General features: G+C 44.8%; 1 protein-coding gene across 2 annotated transcripts in view; it reads left to right on the top strand.

Annotated features, from left to right (window-relative positions):
- QRFP (pyroglutamylated RFamide peptide) overlaps positions 1-24,533 on the top strand; it is a 47,558-nt gene that overhangs the window by 22,172 nt on the left and 853 nt on the right. Inside the window, exon 1 of one of the 2 annotated variants that reach the window (XM_063432449.1) lies at positions 23,573-23,636. The exons of the other annotated variant lie outside the window; for it this stretch is intronic. The gene's annotated coding sequence lies outside the window, so the exon portion shown is untranslated. Of the gene's footprint in view, positions 1-23,572; positions 23,637-24,533 lie in introns of those variants that run through there. 2 annotated transcript variants of the gene reach the window in all.

The raw sequence follows: 24,533 nt of genomic DNA, 5'->3' as shown, positions 1-24,533 counted from the left end.
AAAACTCAACACTGTCCTTCTACCAGGACTTATCAAGGGCTACCCTGCTGTGGAGAAAATCCTGTGGACCCGTCACCACCCAACTACACACGGCAGGCCTGCCATACAGGTGGGGGACAGGCAACTCCATTGTGGTCATGAGAGCTGGTACCACACATGTCCTGCACACCATGGACGAAGCCGAACCCTTCCTACAACAACTGGGCTTACCTACCTTACCATCAACTCCGGGGCCAACTGCAAGATCCTGGGACCCAGCCACGGTAACACCCTTTGTCCCACGCACTAGAGAAACGCCACCACCGGACACATAAAGAGCCGAATTGAGGATGCCCGGATAGCGAAGATCCTCCCTCCGATGAAATAACAGGGACCCTGATAAAACCATACGAGACTGGTTCACACCAATTTTCCTTTTTGTGTTTTTCTTTAACCTCTATTCCCTCTCCCTAAAGTTCTGCTTTGTTTTGTTAACACTAACTCCAATGAGACCTACATCTAAACCTGTACCACAGCCTCCAACCTGGCCGCCCGACAGGAATTGAAAGGCATTAACCCCCCGTACAAGAGATTAGCAACCTAAAACCACCCACTCCTTCAAGGGCACACGCCAGACCACTCAGGCCAAATGGTGTCACTCCTCCCCCCCCCCCTCCGCAGCCTCCTTCGAGTAGGGGACTTTCACCTACCCGCATCTGCACTCACCAGGTTACGCCAAACACAAGGCCACAGAGCCACCACCGCCCCAACAACCCGCATTGCTCACCTGGTAGATCCCTTACACGATGCGACTAACACATGGAAACTAACATAACCCACACACCGGCATGGATCAATGACCGCCTGACCTGACACCCATACACTTACACATCCCTCATTGACCATCCATAAACACCCACCATAGGACCACCACACCAGTGACAAATATATGCCTGCTAACAATGCAACCTAAACCCCAGGTCACCTGGTTGCCCTATGTGACTGACAACCCTGATGAACAAAAATAAAAAAAAGAGTGCTCACTGTCCAACACGTATGGCAGATGCAAACTCCACTTCGCACTACATGGAAAACGCTAGCCTTCACCACTCTAAACCTATACCATACCAGATGTAATGCTGTCATGTTCACGCATTTGTTATACTATGTTTGATTAACTAACTGCACCTGTTGTTGTGGCAGCGCAGTCACGAATGTTTACCTTATGCACTAATAAAATAAAGAATTTAAAAAATATATATATATATATATCTTAACAAAATATTAATAAACACTATGAATTACATATACTGCGCCCAAAATATTATACGTACATACACCTCTGCGAGGAATAGTTGGTAAAATACCTCGAAATAATAAAACAGAAAAAAATAATAGTGCAATACAGTATATAACAGTGCAAATATTTGTGCTCGGTAACTGTAAGGAAAACACTCACATACGGTAGAGCTATATAAGAGCTCTACTTTTTTCAGCGTGGACGGTATAATCCCCGTCTAAGGATACAGGATGGTAAAGATGGTATTGGTCCTCCAAATGCGCAATGGGGATAAAAGAGAAAAACGCTCTGATGGTGTAGTAAGTACTATAAAATCAGGGTAATAGGATAAAGTAATGTACTTACAATTTGTAGAGCAAGGACCTGCTCTAGTTTTCACAGCATGGGTGGTACTATCCCCACCTAAGGATATGATGGCACCAGGTAGTTAACAGGACATAAAAAAGTAATAGTATAAAATAATAAAAGATAAAAGTCTAAATGTATTAAAATAGACTATTTATTATAAAATATAGCATATATATATATATATATATATAGGTACAAATGTCCAAAAGAAGGGGGTCCCACTTGACGCGTTTCGCCTCTCCAGAGGCTTTATCAAAAGTGTGGGGTGGTTCCTCAATGTCCTGTATATGTATGGGTGAGTTGATTGCAGAACGCTACCTGGTGAGTCTTTCTTCCGGTTTCGTGATGCGTACCGGAAGTGATGTGGCAGAAGAGGAGGCGATCAGTGAGTGCTGGCCTCGATTTGCGTATCACTGTGGACCGCACGCGTCATAACCGGAAGTGACGCGGCATGTTCAGAGTCTTTGCGGTCACATGTCTTTTGTTTGGAACGCACGCATCAAAACGGCGTGCGTTGCGTTCCAAATGTAAAAAACCTATATCTCCCATATAAAAACATAGGGAGATAATACAAAAGGGCGAAATAAGTATAAATAAGCTAATCTTTGTGTTGGTATAACATGGGGATGATATGCAACATCATATACAAACATGATCTGGGGAGAGTAACAGATACACAATAATCATAACACATATCTAGAATGTCTATTGGTATATGAAGCCATATATATGGGCTATAAATGAGATAGGAATATATACAATAAGATACATCATTGTGTCTGATATATAAATATATAAAACAGGGGGACAAACTAGCAGCAGATATACAGTGCAAATAGATATGGTGGGTATATTGTGGTAAGAGAGGAGGAGATATATTGCACAAAGGAGAGGGGAGGTTTAGCCCTAAGGGTATAAAAAAAGACTTTAAAAATGAATATAAAAATGAATATATGAATATAGCAATGATCATGATAATAATATGGATAAAAGGGGAGTAATTAAAAAAGGGGGAGGGATTAATATATATAGTAAGGGGCTTTTGGTAAAAAGGTAAAAATATATTTAGTAAATTTGTAGAAGTTATAAAAAGTTATATAAATCAAAATCAATATTTAATCCTTTAGGGTGCAGGGTATCTAAATAGTATACCCATTTCATCTCTGTCTTTCCAATCTGTTTAATGATATCGCCGCCTCTCCAGTGTTTATTAACAATTGCAATGCCCGTGAAAGTAAGCAGTTTAGGGTTATTATTATGCATGCAAAAGTGAGAAGAAACAGCGTGGTTGGCAAAGCCCTTTTCTATGTTTCGGCAATGCTCTGCTATTCTAACTTTAAGGGGTCTGATAGTTCTACCGATATATTGAAGCCCGGGTAAGCAAATCGAGGCCAACTTTAAGGGGTCTGATAGTTCTACCGATATATTGAAGCCCGGGCTTCAATATATCGGTAGAACTATCAGACCCCTTAAAGTTAGAATAGCAGAGCATTGCCGAAACATAGAAAAGGGCTTTGCCAACCACGCTGTTTCTTCTCACTTTTGCATGCATAATAATAACCCTAAACTGCTTACTTTCACGGGCATTGCAATTGTTAATAAACACTGGAGAGGCGGCGATATCATTAAACAGATTGGAAAGACAGAGATGAAATGGGTATACTATTTAGATACCCTGCACCCTAAAGGATTAAATATTGATTTTGATTTATATAACTTTTTATAACTTCTACAAATTTACTAAATATATTTTTACCTTTTTACCAAAAGCCCCTTACTATATATATTAATCCCTCCCCCTTTTTTAATTACTCCCCTTTTATCCATATTATTATCATGATCATTGCTATATTCATATATTCATTTTTATATTCATTTTTATAGTCTTTTTTTATACCCTTAGGGCTAAACCTCCCCTCTCCTTTGTGCAATATATCTCCTCCTCTCTTACCACAATATACCCACCATATCTATTTGCACTGTATATCTGCTGCTAGTTTGTCCCCCTGTTTTATATATTTATATATCAGACACAATGATGTATCTTATTGTATATATTCCTATCTCATTTATAGCCCATATATATGGCTTCATATACCAATAGACATTCTAGATATGTGTTATGATTATTGTGTATCTGTTACTCTCCCCAGATCATGTTTGTATATGATGTTGCATATCATCCCCATGTTATACCAACACAAAGATTAGCTTATTTATACTTATTTCGCCCTTTTGTATTATCTCCCTATGTTTTTATATGGGAGATATAGGTTTTTTTACATTTGGAACGCAACGCACGCCGTCTTGATGCGTGCGTTCCAAACAAAAGACATGTGACCGCAAAGACTCTGAACATGCCGCGTCACTTCCGGTTATGACGCGTGCGGTCCACAGTGATAAGCAAATCGAGGCCAGCACTCACTGATCGCCTCCTCTTCTGCCACGTCACTTCCGGTACGCATCACGAAACCGGAAGAAAGACTCACCAGGTAGCGTTCTGCAATCAACTCACCCATACATATACAGGACATTGAGGAACCACCCCACACTTTTGATAAAGCCTCTGGAGAGGCGAAACGCGTCAAGTGGGACCCCCTTCTTTTGGACATTTGTACCTATATATATATATATGCTATATTTTATAATAAATAGTCTATTTTAATACATTTAGACTTTTATCTTTTATTATTTTATACTATTACTTTTTTATGTCCTGTTAACTACCTGGTGCCATCATATCCTTAGGTGGGGATAGTACCACCCATGCTGTGAAAACTAGAGCAGGTCCTTGCTCTACAAATTGTAAGTACATTACTTTATCCTATTACCCTGATTTTATAGTACTTACTACACCATCAGAGCGTTTTTCTCTTTTATCCCCATTGCGCATTTGGAGGACCAATACCATCTTTACCATCCTGTATCCTTAGACGGGGATTATACCGTCCACGCTGAAAAAAGTAGACCTCTTATATAGCTCTACCGTATGTGAGTGTTTTTCTTACAGTTACCGAGCACAAATATTTGCACTGTTATATACTGTATTGCACTATTATTTTTTTCTGTTTTATTATTTCGAGGTATTTTACCAACTATTCCTCGCAGAGGTGTATGTACGTATAATATTTTGGGCGCAGTATACGCCATATTTTATATCTTCTGTTTCACCATAACACAAGGTTTGGGAATCCTTGTATTGTATACAGCAGCCCCTATTGTTATTTTATGTTATAGCGAGCGCCTATATACCCTGTTTTTTCTTCACTATGAATTACATATATATATATATATATATATATATATATATATATATATATATACACACACACACAAATATATGTGCATAGGCGTGCGCACGGGGTGTGCCGGGTGTGCCTGGGCACACCCTAATCCCCGCGGCACGCGCTATGTATTGAGACCGGCAGGGGAGATCTCAGGATCTCCCCTGCCGGCTCATGCAGAGCCGGCGCGATCCGAGCTCCGGCTCTGCTCTCAGCCTCCCCTCACCGGCCCACAGGCATGGAAGGAGGCAGGAGAGGACCCGGGGAGCTATTGCCAGCAGCTCCGCCGGGTTCCTCTCGCGAGATCTGAGCGTTGCCGTGGCAACGCTCAGATCTCGCGTGAGTGAACTCTAGCCCTGCGGGGCTAGAGTTCACTCTCCACTGGACCACCAGGGATGGATGGCGGCAGCAGCAGCAGGATCCCCCCTCCCAGGCATAAGGTAAGAAGGGAGGGGGGATAACTGATCTGCCCCCACCTCCACTGGACCACCAGGGAAAGCAGCAAGGAAAGATCCCCCCTCCCTACATAAAGTAAGAAGGGAGGGGGGATATTAAGTAATGTACCTCCACCCCCACAATCACCCACACACACATATACACAGCACCAACACACATACACAGCACCCACACACATACAGCACCCACACACATACACAGCACACATACACAGCACCCACAGACATACACAGCACCCACAGACATACACAGCACCCACAGACATACACAGCACCCACAGACATACACAGCACCCACACACATACACAGCACCCACACACATACACAGCACCCACACACATACACACACACATACACAGCACCCACACACATACACAGCACACACACACATACACAGCACCCACACACATACACAGCACCCACACACATACACAGCACCCACACACATACACAGCACCCACACACATACACAGCACCCACACACATACACAGCACCCACACACATACACAGCACCCACACACATACACATCACCCACACACATACACATCACCCACACACATACACATCACCCACACAGCACCAACACACATACAGCACCCACACACACAGCACCCTCACAAACACAAAGCACTCTCACACTCACACAGCACACTAACAGTACCCTCACAAACACAAACAGGACCCTAACAAACACACACAGCACACTACCAGTACCCTCACACACAAACATCACCCTCACACACAGTACATTTACAGCACCCTCACAAGTGCACACACACACACAAACAGCACCCTGACACACAGTACATTCACAGCACCCTCACAAGCACGCACACACACACAAACACCCACATAGTACACTACCAGCACCCTCACACACACATCACACTAACAGCACCCTCACACAGCACACACACACACAGCTTTGTGTCTGTGTGTGTATATATGTGTGTATATATATATATATATATATATATATATATACATACATACATATACATATATATATATATATATATATACACGCCGCGTGTGCTTGTGCTTTAGGGTGCACACCCTAATGCAATAGGCTGCGCACGCCTATGTATATATGTGTGTGTGTGTGTTTTCCCGGTCTTTCATTTGCTCTGGTGCTGAATCTCACACCAAAATGTATATAGCCAAGAAGAGAGCACTCTGGAGTCTATGTAATAAAGTCAAACTGTTGCTTTATTTTGCAAAAACAGTTATACAACGTATAGGTCGACGTTTCAGTCTATGTAGACTTTTTTCAAGACAATTGTTACAGTGTAATAGTGGCGGTTAAATACAAAGCAGAGAAGATCTGAAACGTCGACCTATACGTTGTATCACTGTTTTTGCAAAATAAAGCAACAGTTTGACTTTATTACATAGACTCCAGAGTGCTCTCTACTTGGACTATATATACACACACACACACTTTTTTTCTGCCTTACTAAGTTTTTTATTTTATTTTACATCAGCACAGAGTCTGCCTGACAGCCCAGGCAGTCCCCCTGCAGGCATCTCCATAGACGCCTATTGCGGCCATGTGTTTGCTCTGTGAACGCAATCACATGGTCCCCGGGGGCCTGATTCAGCAGGAAAGGACCCGAAGCGAATCGTGGTGTAGGTAAGTATTTTGGCAACTATGGGGCTGAAAGCTGTTACGGCGTTCCATACCGTCGCAACAGCTTTAAAGCCCAATAAAATGGGGATGGCATGGAACGGCGTAATGGTAACCAGGTACATTCAGATTACACTGGTTAAGTATTTAGAAATGTAGGCAGACTATATGGGCCGAATAGTTCTGATCTACCATCACATTCTGTGTTTCTACAGTCACAGTTTGGCTATTTTAGCCTCAGCTTTATTTTTAGAATACACTAATAGAATTCACCACAGTTTGGAGTTGAAAGAATAACTTTAGCAGGTTGTTTACTAAAATGTGGTAGGAATTTCAACCGTAAGGTCAAAATAGCCGAATGTGAAATATTCTCACTTTACTTTAAATTCTCGCTTTACTAAATAACCCCGAAGGAAATCTCTGGATGTGCCTCTGACTGTATCAATACAGCTAACATTATCCATTAGATAAATACGGAGATGTACTTTGTAAGGTATTTGCGCCTTTCTCCTGGTAATTTTATAGCAGCCATGGAATTGCTGTGACCTGCATGAGCACATCGAGAGCATGTATCAAAACAGACCTAACACATGCCTCTAGCAAATACCTGAATTGCAATTTAATGTCATACTTGGGGATTTCCACTGAACTTTGGAAATAAAGCTTTAATACACACACACACGGCAGTCTTCAAAGGGGATCGGGATTTTAAAATATACATATGGTCACTTCCCTTTAAAAATCTGATTAAATCAGTATGTATTCATAAAACCATTAAAGGGAATCTAGAAATAATTTATCAAGCAAATGCCTTTGGGCTCCATGTTATCGACACGCTGCACACAAGATGTTGATCAGCTGCCTTGTAGAGTAGGCTATGATTTCTCAGGGGCTAGGGATGAAGTCCCTCATGGTTCCAAGTCTGAAGGCAATAAACAGAGAAGATTGGAGCACACAACCACCAGGCATGGCCAATGAGACTGTTCTCATCTGGTGCATGTTTCCATACAACAGTGATTTGTTCATTAACATAGGATGACATTATGCATAAACAGCAATTTTGGGGCAATGTTCTGGAAGTGCAGCAAACAGGAAGATTTCATTGATTTCCCTGGAACTTTGGCCCAGACAGGCAAACCTGTCAACTTTCCACCCACCTTGTGTGAAAATTGGCATAACAGATGCCATCAGCTTGTTAGAACAGTGTCAATATCACTCTTAGAACTGCAAATCCCAGGTTAGAATCCAGTTCATTCCACATCACTAGTAAGTGTCCCCAGACAAGACAAAGAACAATATATAACCACCAGCTAACTCAATTCCTTATAGATAATAAGCTTCTTCACCTCTTGTCTCTGCTAATATTCTGTATATCAATTAGTTATTAAATATCCCCTTTCTATAATTATAAAGCTTCAGAATAGGTTGGTGCTATTTAAATTAGAATAATAATTGGCAGGGCTTTATCAAGAAAATCATGGCTGTTTGCACAGTATTCACAATGTTATGTTTTAATCACTCTCACGGACCAGAAAATGTTTTAATCACTCTCACGGACCAGAAAAAAGAAATCAAACGGAAAGTATGTAGACAGCACTATTTATCGTATCAGAATAAAGGATTTACAGTCGTTAGTGGCGGTGTGAGGTCGTGTGTATGAATCGGTACTGTGCGTTCATATTGATGTTGTTGGATAAATTGTTACAACAACGATGTTTGCCTGTGATTGTCAGTCATCGTGGAGCAAATTAGATTATTGAATTACTATGAGTCAAGCTTAATAGATGCAATGTTCCACACCTCGAGGTTATAGCGTTCATTAATGCCATCACTCTATTGTCACACTTGACTATTTATTTTTGTGTTTAACTCTCTGGGTGCCAAAGCACTGCAGGCATGGTGTGTTTCCTTCCTGAACAATTTGTGTTTGTTGCGAAACAGGTAGAGGCAGTTGCGGAACTAAAGTAGAGAGAGCTCTGTTGCAAGAATTGTTTTGAGGCACCCCCTAATGCAAGGATGGAAAAAAAATGTAAATCTCAGTTTGTTGTACAACTACCACAATGCTTTGCCAGCTCGTTAACTACCGTTTGCCCATCATTGCAGGGTTGTATTTAGCACTGATCAGTGTTGTGTGTTTGAATGTAAGCATGCTTTTGTTTGGAGTATCTGTGTATGAATGTAGGGTTATATTTGTGTGTAGTGTTGTGTGTGTTTTATGTACTGTTTCCATTTGAAACAAGTGGTTCACTTGGGTGTAGTATTTGCCTTTAAATTTAGAGGTGGGTCTGTAGTGTTGACATTTGACAGCAGTGGTGTATTACTGTGTAGTGTTGGAGTTTGAATGCTGAGATGTATGCACATATACATTGCCACACACACACACACTGACACGCATACAGATACACATGCATTTACTGACACACACACACACACATATATATATATATATATATACATACACACAGACACACTAATACATATATATTTACACAGACACACACAATGACACTCATACAGATACAAACACTCGCACACATACAGATACACAGGGGCACACATTGACATACGTATACACACACAGACACAAAGATAGATACACAGACACATATATCCACACTAACAGACATGCCATATGTGCACATCTTAAACCACCTTCCTGTTTCCTACCTTTTGGGTGCAGAAGGTTGTCTTCCTGGGGTCCAGTCATCTGGCTGAGGCTGTTAAGAGCCAGAGGCTCTCCCACACCATGCCTTTCCTCTCTGCCTTTTCCTCCCGTGTGCCTTTGTTATCTGGGAGGAAGTGACCGGTTGTCACTTCCTCCCAGTAATGCCGAGATTAGATTATGGGTGCCTGGTCATGCTGTTAAAGGAACGCAGAACACAACGGGCCCTTAATTAACCCCTTAAGGACACATGACATGTGTGACATGTCATGATTCCTTTTTATTCCAGAAGTTTGGTCCTTAAGGGGTTAAAGTACTAGCTGCATCGGCGGTAGTTCCGCTGCTTGGTAGAGGTTTGTTTGAGCAACTCTGTAATATATAGTGTTCATGAGTGTCTCTTGTAGAATTAGGTTTCTGGAAAGCTTAATGATTGGGTTATTTAATGTTAGGAAAGTTTCCATGATTGTTTAAGGCAGGGGTAGGAAATCTTTGGCATTTCAGATGTTGTGGACATCTCCCATGATGCTTTTCCAGCATTATAGCTTTAAGAGTATTATGGAAGATGTAGTCCACAATACCTGGAGTGCCGAAGGTTGCCTACCCCCTGGGTTTAGGGAGTACCTTCAATTTTAATCATTTCTAACTCTCAACATTATCTGCTATGCAGTGCCTGCTTAGTGATAGGAGTTGCAGTCAACACGTTCTCTGGTGTCCAGATGTTTTTCTAGAGGACTGATAATAAGGGTTACCGAACTCCTTAAAGGGATATTATAGGCAAATAGACAACTTCAGATAATTAAAGGCGTCTGGGTGCAATATCCCTTTTGCACTTAGGACTGCAATGTTTTACATTGCAGTTCCTACATTTCAACACTAAGTCTGTCTCCAGTGGCAGTCTCCCAGCCAGCCACTGGAGGTGCTTCCTGGATCGAAACTGACCTTTGATCCAGTAAATGACGCTGGTGGTATAATGCGCGCGGCATTTGCCGCACATGCGCATTAGCTGCCACTCGTTGCAGGACTTCGGGGGGCGGCGCGTCAACCCAGCACTGAAGGACTTCGGTGCTGGGATCAGGTAAGTAAATAAAAGGTTTTTAACACTTTATTTAACATGATGGGGGGTTGGGAGGGGAGGCATGAGGGAAGGGGGAGCGATAGTGCCAGGAATACAGCTTTGTATTCCTGGCACTATAGTATCCCTTTAACATTGCATTTGTAATATTTGCCTCTATGATAACACTGTTCTCTAATGAATACCCTACGAGTACAGTAGATTTGACATGATGACAGCACAGTAATGATGCGTGACATTTCATCCTCAATATGTCAGTGATGTATCATATGAATGTCACCCGATCAATAATGTACATTCACTTACATCCTACTGTATTACTGGAGCTGGTGGAAGTATTAAGAGATTCAGTAAGACCCCTCTCCATTATATATCTTCTCACATGTCAGCAAATCACGTGAGTCCAGTTAATGGCTTTCACAGATGAAATTAGAAGACTCAAAATACATTATGGAAGTGTTCTAAGCGACCGCCATCAATGACAGAACGCTACCAGCAAGCCCCAAGGACAGCAGAAACTAAGTATATATGCTAAGGCAAAAATAACTTTGAATTCAGCCTGAGCTTAGATACAGATTTTAAATCAATTGAAATATCAATGTTTCTTTGAGAGCCTAACTTAGACGTGATTTTCATTTAAAGAGTCAGTGCTACATCTAGCGCTACGTATCACCTGTTCTGCAATTTAAAGACTTGCATTTAATGAAAGCAAGTAATTTGAATGACAGAGAAAGACATAATTGAAAAGTACACAAAATTCTGCTGCCGTTATGTTTTATTTTTCAAATACATTGAAAAACGTTGCATTAAAAGGGCACTCCAGGCTGAAATGACCTACTCTCTTTATTGTATTGTAGAGATAGTGCAAAAATAAATAAATAAATATTAAAAATAACAGGGGCGATGTTAGGGTAAAAAGACACCCAGGGCTTGAACCCAAAAGCTTCATCCCTGGCACAAACTCCAACCCTGCTCCATCCCAAACTCCAAGTCTTAACATGCATCTTGGCACACTCAGAGTTACTTCCAGGCACAAGCCCATACAGGCACAGTAAGAGCCTTAGAAGTCAGCGTTGCAATTGTGATGCTGCAATTTCCAGCCAGTTAGGATGTCTGACTTTAGTAGCCAACCCAGTAAAGCACAGCCCACTGGGAGTCTCAGGTTGCAGCAATCACTGACGTTACAGCTCGACAAGTGATTTTGGAGTGCTGAAACTTCAATGATGAACATCATTTGCTGAGCACATAGCCTCCGAGTCCCAGGCCAGCCCTATGAATTGGGACTGAGGACTAACAATGATAAGAGAAGTATTTTAGACCCAGGGTTTTCAGTGGCCCATTCAGGGATCTAGCCTGGGTCAGTAGTAGTAGTAGTAGATGTGATGTATAGAACCTGCGTCTGCAATCTAACTGATCAGTTCTGTTTCATTTAGACGTTAAACTTTGTTTATACAGCCCGGGGCACACCTCCCTGCATGTGGCTTACACAGCATTTCTAAACACTTCCTGTAAAGAGTCATCTAATGTTTAAACTTCCCTTATTGAAAATTCTGTTTAATTTATAACATCTTATCTCCCGCAATGTTAATAGTCTGTTAGACCCTGCCGCCTATATGTAATTAAAGCTCAATTTACAGTGCAGGAGATAAAAACTTTTAAAATAAGTGACATCTGATCGAAACGGAAACCATTTTGTTTTCATTCAGGCTGTGTCAGTCACAGACAGGGGAGGTGTGGCTAGGGCTGCATAAACAGAAACAAAAGTGAATTAACTCCTAAATGGCAGAGAATTGAACAGTGAAACTTCAGGGGCATGATCTATACACAAACACTGCTTCATTAAGCTGAAGTTGTCTTGGTGACTATAGTGTCCCTTTAAATAATTACATTGTAATACAGGCTGAAAAAAAGATTTGCGTGTTTCACGTTCTGCTAGGTGTATGGAGTCTGGGCTGTTGGACATCTTTAATCCATAGCATTAAGGATTAAAGCATGGTGGGAGGGTCTCTGACAAGCTGATTTCAAAGCTACCTGTGCACAGCTTCTGCTCGGCTCAGATTTGGGAGTTCGGTTATCATATTGTTACTTGTGAAAACTATTACCGAAATAACAACTCCGCTGCTGGTTAGGACTAAGGGACACAAAGTGATCCGGTTAGAGCAGGGATAGGCAACCTTTGGCTCTACAGATGTTTTGGACTACACCTCCCATGATGCTTCGCCAGCATTATGTGTGTAAGAGCATTATGGGGGATGTAGTCCACAACATCTGGAGAGCCGAAGGTTGCCTATCCCTGGGTTAGAGGAATCCGCAACTCAGGAGTTTTATTGAATGGGGAAGGTGGGCATAAGAGACAGAATACTGAAAACCACCTTTTTTCCCCAAAAATATATATTACGTTGGGCATGCAAAAAATTATTAAATAAAGGAAACTCATTCTGCTATAAAATGTGGATTTTTTTCAGACTGACAAACAGTAAAAAAAAACTAAAAGCAACACATTACATAAGATAAATTATACATTTTTACTCCAAATGTTTTCATTTATGGAAGCTGAACTTATACTGAATTGTACTGTCTCATTATAGCAATGTAGGAAATGGCTCACAAAATAGCTAAAACTGAATGTTTGGGATATTTCTGCTTGAAGCTAGGTTCCCTGAACTAATGGGACACCTGGGCAAACCCCTACATTGTCAAATTAGAACCCCAGAAGCTGGAGAGGCGGCCAGTATAGGTCTCTGTACCTTCAGGCACGAGAAAACCTTATTTACTGAGAAATTGATGGACAGAACATCGAGAACTTTAATAGTTTGTTACAGCGTAGGATGCGGTGCTGCAAGGTTCCCATGGACGCACAGCTCTCCTGATATTACAAGATGCATCTTGCTTAGCGAGTTTGATTTTATTTAATGTGTTCTTTCTTTATTACATTTCTAAGAAAATAAACAAAATCAGGACAGTGCTGTGTTGCTGAATGGCACAGTTTATAAGTGTTTAGTGTAACTCCCACGACCCCAGCTCAAGGCACAGTAGTGGGCACTGCTGTGACACCATGTGCATAAATTCTGCATTTTCTTTTTCTACATCAATGGCAGAAACCTAAAGAGGTAATAATTCTTTTTTTCACAATATATATTGTTTCACGCAGTTAATGCTGTGTTGGACAAAAGGGAGAACACAAGTGAAGGCAATAAATCAATGTTCTGAAGGTTAATGTAAGTTTTAGAAAATTATACAAATCTGGCTCAGATCCTTTATAAAACTGTCATGAGCTGTAGGTCTAGACCAGTGGTTTTCATCAAGGATTTAGGCAGTTCCCAATTCTGTTCTAGTGGGGATACTGACAAAGCCTGAGCCAGCACAGTGCTTTGAGGACTGGACTGTGAACCACTAGTATAGACATCAGTTTTGTTTAGTATTATGGACTAGACGGGTACATTGCACAAAAAGATCTGTGATGACGTTATAAAACTCTTTCTGCAACTGCCAGTTTTTGAAATCTGTGACAAGTGCCATTTTAGCACCATCAAAAGGTCCCAAGTTTCTGCTAGCAGTAAAGTCGAGTGTAATGGACTTTTTCGGCTTAAAGGAACACTATAGGGTCGGGAACACAAACATGTATTTCTGACCCTATAGTGCAAAACCCACCATTAAGGTGGCTTGCCGCCCCCACCCCCTCACCTCCCTTAACCCCTTAAGGACACATGACATGTGTGACATGTCATGATTCCCTTTTATTCCAGAAATTTGGGGTTAAAACCTTAAGGGGTTAAAAGCATGAAAAACTCACCGTATTTCCAACATCGTGCGGGTCCGCCAGCACTGGCCTCGCCCCCTTGGTGACATCAGAATAGCAGATTTTTAGTCAATCCAATGTTTTCCCATGGGGAAAGCATTGGTTTGGCTAAAATCTGCCAGGGGGCGGGGCCAAACAGTTTTGGCCAATCAGCACCTCCTCATAGAGATGCATTGAATCAATGTATCTCTACAAGGAAAATGCAGCATGGGGACGCTGGACAGCATTGCTGCCTACTGTGCAGCACTGAGCCAGGAAGCACCTCCAGTGGCCATCTGAGTAGCCACTTGGAGGTGTCCCTTGGAGGGACAATGTAATGTTTGCATGAAAATGCCTGAAGGCAATGATTATACTCACCAGAACAACTACATTAAGCTGTAGTTGTCCTGGTGAGTATAGTGTCCCTTTAAAGGACAACGGTCACCTCGAAAATATTTTCTAATATAATAATCATTTTATCTAGTATTGAAAGGAAATTATTTCATGAAGTATACGTAAAAACAAAAAAACAAAAATGAGAAAAACTCATCCCTACCTTTAGTATATGAGAGGAACTTTCAACAAATATACATGCAGCTTTTGTCGGACAGTGTTCGAAAACCATCAGTTAGTCTCTATGATCTTTCAAGCTTCTGTGCAGGAAGTGAAGCTGGGAAGACTATAGAGACTAACTGTTGGTTTTTAAACACTGTTTGACCAATCAGCAAATCAATATTGAGGAGAGGCTAACAGCCAATCAGCTTGAAGGAAATGAGATGAGGTCTCGTTCTTACGATGCCTTAGATTGAGGTTTTGCACTGCACAATAAAATATTCAGGTGGCATTGAAATAACTTTTCCTAAAGTAAAAATAAACTTTAGCTCTTTTAAAAGAGATTGAAATGGTAGATTATACTAGATTTAGTGTAACTATAATCTTAATTTTATTAATGACAGGAGGCAAATATTTGCTTAAGTCTCTCTTTACTAGAACTCCACAGCAGCACATTAACATAGAGAGAAAAACACCAAAGACCAAAAACATAAGGCATCTATAAAAGGCTCCTCCCAACCAACCATTTCCTCTTTCACGCTGCGACAAAACATAAGGTACAGAAAAAAATGCCAAGAAACTAATCAAAGGAAGAAAAATATAACACAACAATGACTGCAGTCTGTAAGAAGACTTTGAATAACAAATGGAATCTTGCTCTTCATCCAGCCAAACCGTTGATCTTATGAAATGTAGTCGAACCATACACTGAAACGAGACAAACAGAGTCGAAAACACTGATTAGTGAATGAAATGTACTGAGAAAACATAAATCCCCCGGTACAGTACTGAAAGTACCAAAAAACATAAAACCCAGTATATAGTTACTAACAATACAAATATAACACACACCTCCCCTAACTTCCCCAGGCATCACCCTAGATTACCACACCTAGCCCAGCGACTCAACAAACCGAAGAAAATCAACCAAACAATCAAGCAAAACAAAGGGAGGGAAAGAAAAAAACGGGTGGGAAATATTCGCCTCTTGTCATTAATAAAATTAAGATTATAGTTACACTAAAGCTAGTATAATCTACAATTTTATATCATGAAAGGAGGCTTCATATTTGCTGTTTTAACGCTCTGACAGCAAAACCAAAGAAACATGGCCCGACGGTCTAAAGTAACACTGGTGAAAATCTCCTCACGGGACCGGACCGCCGCACTCAAAAAGACCCGAAGAGAAACGCCCACCAAGGGAAAACTCGGAAGCTGCAGCGCCGCTAACCGAATGCACTCCAAAGGTCGCATTCACCCCCGCCAGTGTCAATAACAATCTAATCCATCGAGTCGGGCCAGGGGCGAAGGCCGGACATCAAAAACACATCTGAACGAAACCAGACACAACCAGAGGGCAAAGTCAGCTTGAAAACTGGCGAGGGAAAAGTCACGGTAATCCGTCCATTCCAGCAGAAACGCTAAAACCATACTTACCTCCCAAAGGGAAGAGCATTAAGGCACCGGAGGCCGTGCCAGCCTCATCCCACGCAGAATTCTGCAGACCCGCGGGTCCTGACCGATGGGAAAAAACCTCCAAGTAGAACATGTGCCGCCGAAATAGCTGACAGTCACTTAACCGAACGACACAAACGTCCCAAATTAAAGAGGAGGGACAAGAAATTCAGCATGTTGGTCACAGGGCCTGTAAAGAGCTCGGTATCCCGTTCCAAGCACCAACAACACCCTAAAACCCATGCTGAGAGATAACATCTCCTCGTCCCGGGAGCCCAGGAATCCCAGAAAAAGTCCCTGTCCGATAGCGAAAACGCCTCGACATTCCAGGCACCCCAGAACGAGTCCAAGGGGAGTATACGAGAGGACGGCAAGAGAAGAGGATTCCGACAGGAAAGACCCAGAAGCTCCGTGAACCAGTCTGACTCCGCCATAGCGGAGCCAACAAGATTAAGGACACACGTCGACGTCGAACTAATACCCGGGGAATCATGGTGAACGGAGGAGACGCCGATGATTCCCGCGAAAAACCATACCCGGAGAAACGCGTCCACCACCGAGCATGCTGGGTCCGGGAGCCACCCGAAGGACGTCAGAATCCGATGGTCGTCCCGGAGAGGCGAATAGATCCACCGTGACCGAACCCCTGCGACGCTTGAGTACGAGGAAGGCGGGTCAAAAGAGTTTCCAGTCGCTGGCATCCTACCAAAGTCTGGAGAACCAATCCGCCGGCAGGTTCGACTCCCACGGCAGATATTCCGCTTGTAAGGCGATGTCGCGCTGGGAGCAGGAGCTTGAGATCCCCCATGTCACCACCGCCAGAGTGCGAGACCGAGCGCCCTCCAAGCGCTCGGCACCTCGCACCGCTGAGACCTTATCCATCCGAAGGAGGACGCAGAAGTCCGACCGGTGACTTGCCAGGCTCCAAACCGCCAACAAACCCGCAATCAACTCCAGGCTATTGATGTGGAACTCCGATTCCTAGTCCGACCACGGGCCGCCCCTGGACCCGGTCGCGCACGTGGCGCCCCAATCCCAAAGACTCTCATCCGATTCCAGCACAAAATCCGGGGTTGGTCCGAACATTGTCTTGCCGTTCCAGGCCGGCATGCGTAGAAGCCACCAGCGTAGTCCGGCCTTCACGTCCGGGGACATAGAAATCATCTGGTCTGAAGAGGGTCCCCTGCGGAGAAAAAAGGCTTCAGCCGTTGCATGGCCCTGTAGAGTAGTGGGCCCGGGTAGACAGCCTGTATCGAGGCTGAGAGGAGGCCCACCACGCGAGCAAGCAGTCGAAGGGAAATCCGGTCTTTGGTGTAATAACCGTCTCATCCCCTCCCGAATGGTCGGCATCGTTGCCAACAGCCTGCGGGGAACGCATTCCTTCGCATCGACCTCGACACCCAAGAACTCCACCGCCTGGGAAGGGTCCAAAGCTGATTCCTTCAGATAGACTACGAATCCCAGGTGCTCCAATAAGGAGATTGCGGAACGCGTCAGATATCTGAACCTGTAGGGATCTTCGCAGAAGGCCAGCAAGTGTCCCAAAAATATTAGGAACCGGACACCCTCTGACCAGAATCGGGCGACCACAGACTGCAGAAACTTGGGGAAGCACCAAGGGGCCAAGCTAAGGCCGAACGGGAGGTCTGTGAAGCCATTCCAGGTGAAGCGGAGGAAACCGCGACAGCTCATGTCCACCGGAACGGAGAGGTAAGTATCCTGCAGGTCCAGTCTCGCGAACCAGTCTCCTGGCCGGAGAAGGTCCCGAAGGAGTTGAATGCCCACAAACTTGAAGAGGTTGTAGACAACGAAGGCGTTCAATTCCCGCAAAATTAATCCTTGTGCGGAACACCCTCAACTTCATCTTCACTAGACCGGAAAAACCCCTGAATCCGGGGCTCGCTGGACGGCATCTATGGCGAGCAGGGTCCGAACCTCCGAATCTACCAAAGGCCGTTGATCTCTTGCGATGAAGGGAACTCTTGGAGGCCCAACCGGCGTCGGTGGGGAGTGGAAGTCCATGACGGAACCCCGCACCGTCTGAATGACCCACGCCTCTGAAGACACCTCCTGCCACCTGTCTCTGCAGTGAAACAAACTGCCTGTATGCAATAGAGGGAACTGAAAGTGGTAGGAGCTGTACACGCCCGTAGGAGAACTCGCCCGTCCTCTGGCACGGTATCCACGACCTCTATCCGCCCTTCGAGTGTAGGGAAGTCTGGGCTGGTACGATAGAAAAAGGGATGGGACAGGATCTGTGTGGGCCCGAAGACCAGCCGGGACAATAGTGAGTGAAACACCTTCATCATAGAGGACTGTGCTTGATCCAGGGAAGCAAATAAATCGACGAGTTCCTGTAGCTCCATAATGAAAGGTTCCCCGAACAGTAGGTCTTTTGGCCGAGGGACCAAATTCTTTGGACCCTAGCTCCGATAGCTTGTTGTCCATATGGAACAGCGCTGTTTTCCTGCGTGCAGTGCAGAGAGTCACATTAGCATCGCCCAGAAGGCAGATGGGGCGTAGCGCCCAATCCCGCGTGACGGCCGGGTCCAGGCCCGTACCGTCCGTGTAGGCCACGACCGTCAGGGCCAACATCCTGCACAAAGGGGCCCGGCCTATCCAAGCGTGTATCTCGCGCTGAGCGAAGGCTATGCTCGACCGTTTTCTTGGGGTCTCGACCCGTACGATGCAAGTACGAGGCTACCAGGGGGTCAAAATCCGGGGCCCCCTGCCACCTTAACGGGCAGGACGGCCAGGGGCATTTCGCCCATAGGTTCTTGCAGGCCTCCATTTCCAAGGGTCTACGGACCCAGCAGCGCACGAATTGCGCTAAGTGGTCAGGCCGCGACCATTTTGAGTACTTGGGGTGCCGGATAGAGCGAGGGTCAGACAGAGGTTCACCTGTAGCATCCAGAAAGGTGTCGTCTCCCGGCACCACCGCGGGGCCTCTGTTCCCGGCACGTCTTCATCCTCCTAGCGCCAACCTGGGCAAACACCACGGTCCTCGTCCCAACCATCTTCTTCCACTGAAGGGGATTGGTCCGCCTGCCACTCATCCAGTACGGCCATGGTAGGGGGGAAGGAGGCCTCCTCCCCTGCGCCCGATAGGTGGTGGCGCCTGGCCGGTGAGGTTGATCACCTCGAACCATGTCGCTTCGCCGGAGCCTTGTCCCCCCTGGGAGCGTGGTTCAGGGCCTTCACCCTTCCAATAGCGCATTTGCGCACTTGCCTGCTCTCTTACGCGAGAGTCTGACTCAGCCGAGTCGTCTGCCAAGCAGGGGGGTCCACTCGCACCCCTGTCCGTTCGAGATTGAGGGAGGGCCCTCGCCAGGGCTTCCTCCATAGAGGCAGGCACCGCCGCAGTAATCAATGCCTGCAAACTCTGCTCCTGTGCAGAGGCCTCCATCACGTCCATGATGATTGTAGGTGATACCTGAGGAGATAGATAACAGGTACCCCTAGCAGGCAGTAGGGGCCGCACCCCTATAAATGGCAGAGGCAAGTATTAACGCATGCAGGCACAATAACAGGGGTCCAGGAATGGAGCCGCCAGGCCAGGAGCATGCGTAACATGGCACAGACAACGCAGGCCAAATCATGGGGCACAGACAAAGCAGGCCAATCATAAAGGCACAGACAAGGCTGGCCAGTATACGGGCACGGGTAGAACCGGCTCCGTGACAAATGGAGGCAGGAAAGGAAATCCCAATAGGTGACATGCAGGTAAATCCGGATGTAGGGTGTACAGGGTAGAGATGTACCAGGTCCCCAGGTCAGGCCCAGACCAGTGTGGGAATAATGTCACCAAGCAGGGTCCCATGTAGGAAAACATGCAGATGTAATGTATAAACCAATCCTCAATTAGTCCAGGCAGCATGCATAGATAAAGCAGTAAGGGCACAGAATCCATGCACAGAGAGTAACTGCAGACCGCAGTGTACTAAGCAACATGCAATGCACTGCTACATGTAGTGAGACAGGGAAAACATGCACATAGGAAAAAGATATATATGTACCTAGGGGGGCAGAACATTGAAAATGTGGAACATAAAAAATAGAAGTGTAAATCTCAAATTTATAGAAGGCGGCCTGCAGGAAAACAAACGAAAGTATATAATTGTAAAAAGGCAATGAAGCATAGCAACAAACCCATAAGGATATAGATGTTACAGAAGTGAGACACGGAAATGTATCATGGATTTTAATAAGGAACATAAAAAACAAAGGGCCCTGCGCCCTTAAAAGAAGGGTGCACACGCGGCAAGCACATCAGAAAGCCACGCACCCCAGGACCCGGCCACGTGGTCACGGAGGAGAGGGTGCACGGAAGCCGCAACCCGCGGCAACAGTGAAGCTCCCAGTACCCTCCCCACGCCGCCCGAGCCTAGCCAGAATGTGAGCGAGGAGTGGGAGGGACAGGGAAGCAGGTAGAGGATTCCCGCCCAGTGGACGAAGCCGGCAGGCGGGAACCAATACACGGCGTACGAGGGATCGCCGGAGTCTTACTCCGTGGTCCCGACTAAGAAAGAAAAGAAATTCACTTGAATAGTAGTAGAGTCAAAAGGATATATATAATAAATACACAGCCACCCAGAAAAACCAGGAGGCAGTGGTACTGACCTGTACTGTCTGCGGAGCAGCAAAGAAAGAGGAAATGGTTGGTTGGGAGGAGCCTTTTATAGATGCCTTATGTTTTTGTCTTTGGTGTTTTTCTCTCTATGTTAATGTGCTGCTGTGGAGTTCTAGTAAAGAGAGCTTAAGCAAATATGAAGCCTCCTGTCATGATATAAAATTCTATCTATACACTGTGCTAGCAGTTTTACTAGAAAATGTATAGATTTGGAGAAAACGCTATTTAAAAATACATCTGACGGGGGGCGGAGCAAGCAGCGCAAGGAGAAGGGCGCCATTCCCAGCAGCTCCGGTAAAACGGAGCCAAAAAAGCCGAAAATTATAAAAGCTAAAGCCCATCTTCCGACAAAAGCAACGGGAACTTACCCCTGACACCCGGCGGACCCCGCAGATGCCTTTTGTACAGAGATCGGGTACAAAACGCCGCATCAAAGGAGCAGGGGCCTACCGCACACGCGACCAGGCTCTAACCAGGGAGCTGACATCGTGGCTCGGAGCAAGCCCATACAGCACTGAGGCGGACTTCTACACCCCAGAAGAAATGGGACGGAAATCCCACAAATCAGCCCCAGGTACATCCATACCGCACAAGGATATAGGCAGCATGTTACAAACTCCCTCACTGATGAGGAGCCGAAATGCCACGGCAGTCTCACCCGAGCGGTCTGAGGATGGAGACTCCACACACAGCACGGCCACAGTAGCCATTAACAGCATATGCACACAAACAACTGAAGACTCAATTCCAGCAACCAAGGGGGACATCCAGACAATGCTGACCGGACTCCAAAGAAACTTTCAGCAAATGTGGCAGGCGGATGTGAAAGGGCTGGCAGCAGAGGTGCAAACGGTCTCGGCCCACACCCAAGCCGCGGAACAAGAGGTGAGAGACCTGCGCCAAGACCTCACCTCCCTAAAAGACACAGTCACCCAGATACAAACCGCGCAAGCTAACATCAACAGGCAAGTCAATGTCCTAGACGACAGGGGCAGGAGAAAGAATATCAAAATAAGAGGGGTATCAGAAGCGGTGCCACTGGAGGAACTGCCCCACTTTGTAAGGCGTCTGACGGCCTCACTCCTTCCCAATAGGCAGGCGAAACAATTTACTTTCGACGGCGTATATCGCATTGCAAAACCACAACAAGCACCACAGGCGGCCCCACGCGACATTATACTGAGATGCCAATCACTAACGGACAAAATAGCCCTAATGTCGGCCATAAAAGGGAACTCACCACACGAATTTGAAAAACACCGACTTACCTTCTTTCAGGATCTGAGCAGAGACACTCTACTCTGGCGCAAGAGCATGCACCACATCACATCCACGCTGCAAACAGCGGGCATCCCATACAGATGGGCAACCGCAAGAATGCTGTGGGTGACTAAAGACGAACTTCATTACAAGCTTACTGACCCGGGAGAAGGCACAGCCCTCCTGACGACACTGGGACTGTCAGACAACGACACGGCCCCACCCGCCGAGCATCCGGGACCCACGACCTGAAGCCTGCAGTGACCACAAGCCATGAATCACGTTTATATTTTGTTTGTTCACGTTTCTTTTGGACTGTTGCACCAAATTACACATAACACTCCCAACTCAAACCAAATCTAACGAACCAGACGAGGCCAGAGGGCCATGTAGGGAAGCCGCACGCAGATAACAGAATCCTACCCTCCCCACTCCCCCATTAATGCCCTGGGGTTACAGGGCATAGTGAAACATGGAGCACTCTCAGGCACCACTAGACGGGTACACGGGTGCAGAAATACCCCCATCGACAGCCAAGCTCCTAATCCAGACATACCTACACATAGACGAACCACAGAACCCAGCCCTCACGCTACCGCAAAATTTAAACACAACCTAACGCCACGCATAGGGTTAGGGAACCCACAAGCACACACTTTGTGCCAGGCTTAAACCATAGCCCAAGGACCCTAAGTGGTAGCATCAACCTTTCACATTACCCACACCAAGGGCACAGCCCTCACTCTCGATAAAACCACCTAGCCCATTACACTAAAAAGTGCAGAGCTCACCTCAGCCCAACTCACAGACAGTACATAATGTTATCATATCCTATGCAAATGCGGTTGTGGCATTCTCACAAATGTCTGTATTGTTGCCATTGCACCAAAAATAAAGAATTATAAAAAAAAAAATACATCTGACACTCAATGTTGAGGTATTGAGAGACAGGGAGAGCAGAAGAAACCTCCCACAGGAGGTCCCTCTGCTTTCCATCCAAAGCAACCACAGGCCGGCACTGCTAGTGCTGGCTATGAAGTGTTGGAACAGAGTGAAGTCACTCCATTCAGACGCCCACATGCTGGCAACAAAGTCAATGTGTTGGTGTTATGAAGGAGGATTGGCAATCAATGAAGACCAGAGGAAAAGTGAAGACGGACCAGAGGAGGTCGTTACAGAAATGCAACACCCACCTCTCTAAGGAGGTCGTGGCAGGGGAGTAGAGGGCCAGGTAAGCAGTACAGATTCCCTCTAAATATTGCTTGAGTGATTATTATGGGGGAGAGTGGGGGGAACACAAATACAAAAATAATACCTCACCTGTTGATTATGCTTTTTTCTACCTCTTTTGATTGTACAAGGAGGATGTAGGGGGGTGTACATTAAAAGTAAATTGTCATAAAAACATTATTTATTGTGTTCAATGAAACAATGCTATAAATTGCTATTTTTTTTAATCAGGCATACTTACTTTTTTGAGAACATTTCACTTTATATCACCCTAACTTGTGTGCTTCTGTGATTGTTCTATGTGAGGAGAGATTTTTTTATTTATTGTTTTTTGTTTAACTATAATAACCTTTTTTTTTTTTTAAAAGACTAAACATTTGATGACAGTTGTCCTTTAAATTTAAAGCGAAATGCTTTGTAGTCTCGCTAACAATAAAGCTTATATGTCATCCAGACAATAACCTAATGATGCATAAAAAGCACGTATCTCAGTACTGTTTTACAAAACGTATGTTATCACTTGTAGTTCTATAAAAGTAGATGTTATGCTCTGCCTGCTGAAATTCTAGGCAATCCCTGAGCATGTGTGATAAGGTAATCAGATCTCTATCAGGGCTTCTCAAGAGAGGGAAGTATTGTAACTATAAACAGATTGCTGACTTTCTCTACAGAGAGTACAGATCTCGTACGGTCTAGCAGTCATCTCACACAGGGAACGCTAACTAGAGTCTAATTCCTGTATTTGCCTGCTCTTCCATAAATAAGGCTTCTGGAACCACAGAGTAGGCAGTATCAGCTTGTTTGACGCACCTCATCTGAACTGTGTGCGGGGCTAACTGAATTTGTTTTTTGTATCGACTACACTAGGCAGCCATTGGCACTTTTGATGTTATGGACT

This window comes from Pelobates fuscus, chromosome 9 (genome assembly GCF_036172605.1).
Source record: "Pelobates fuscus isolate aPelFus1 chromosome 9, aPelFus1.pri, whole genome shotgun sequence".
Classification (NCBI taxonomy): Eukaryota; Metazoa; Chordata; class Amphibia; order Anura; family Pelobatidae; genus Pelobates; species Pelobates fuscus.
Note: the sequence above shows the minus strand (reverse complement) of the source record. Positions and strands in the feature narration are given on the sequence as shown.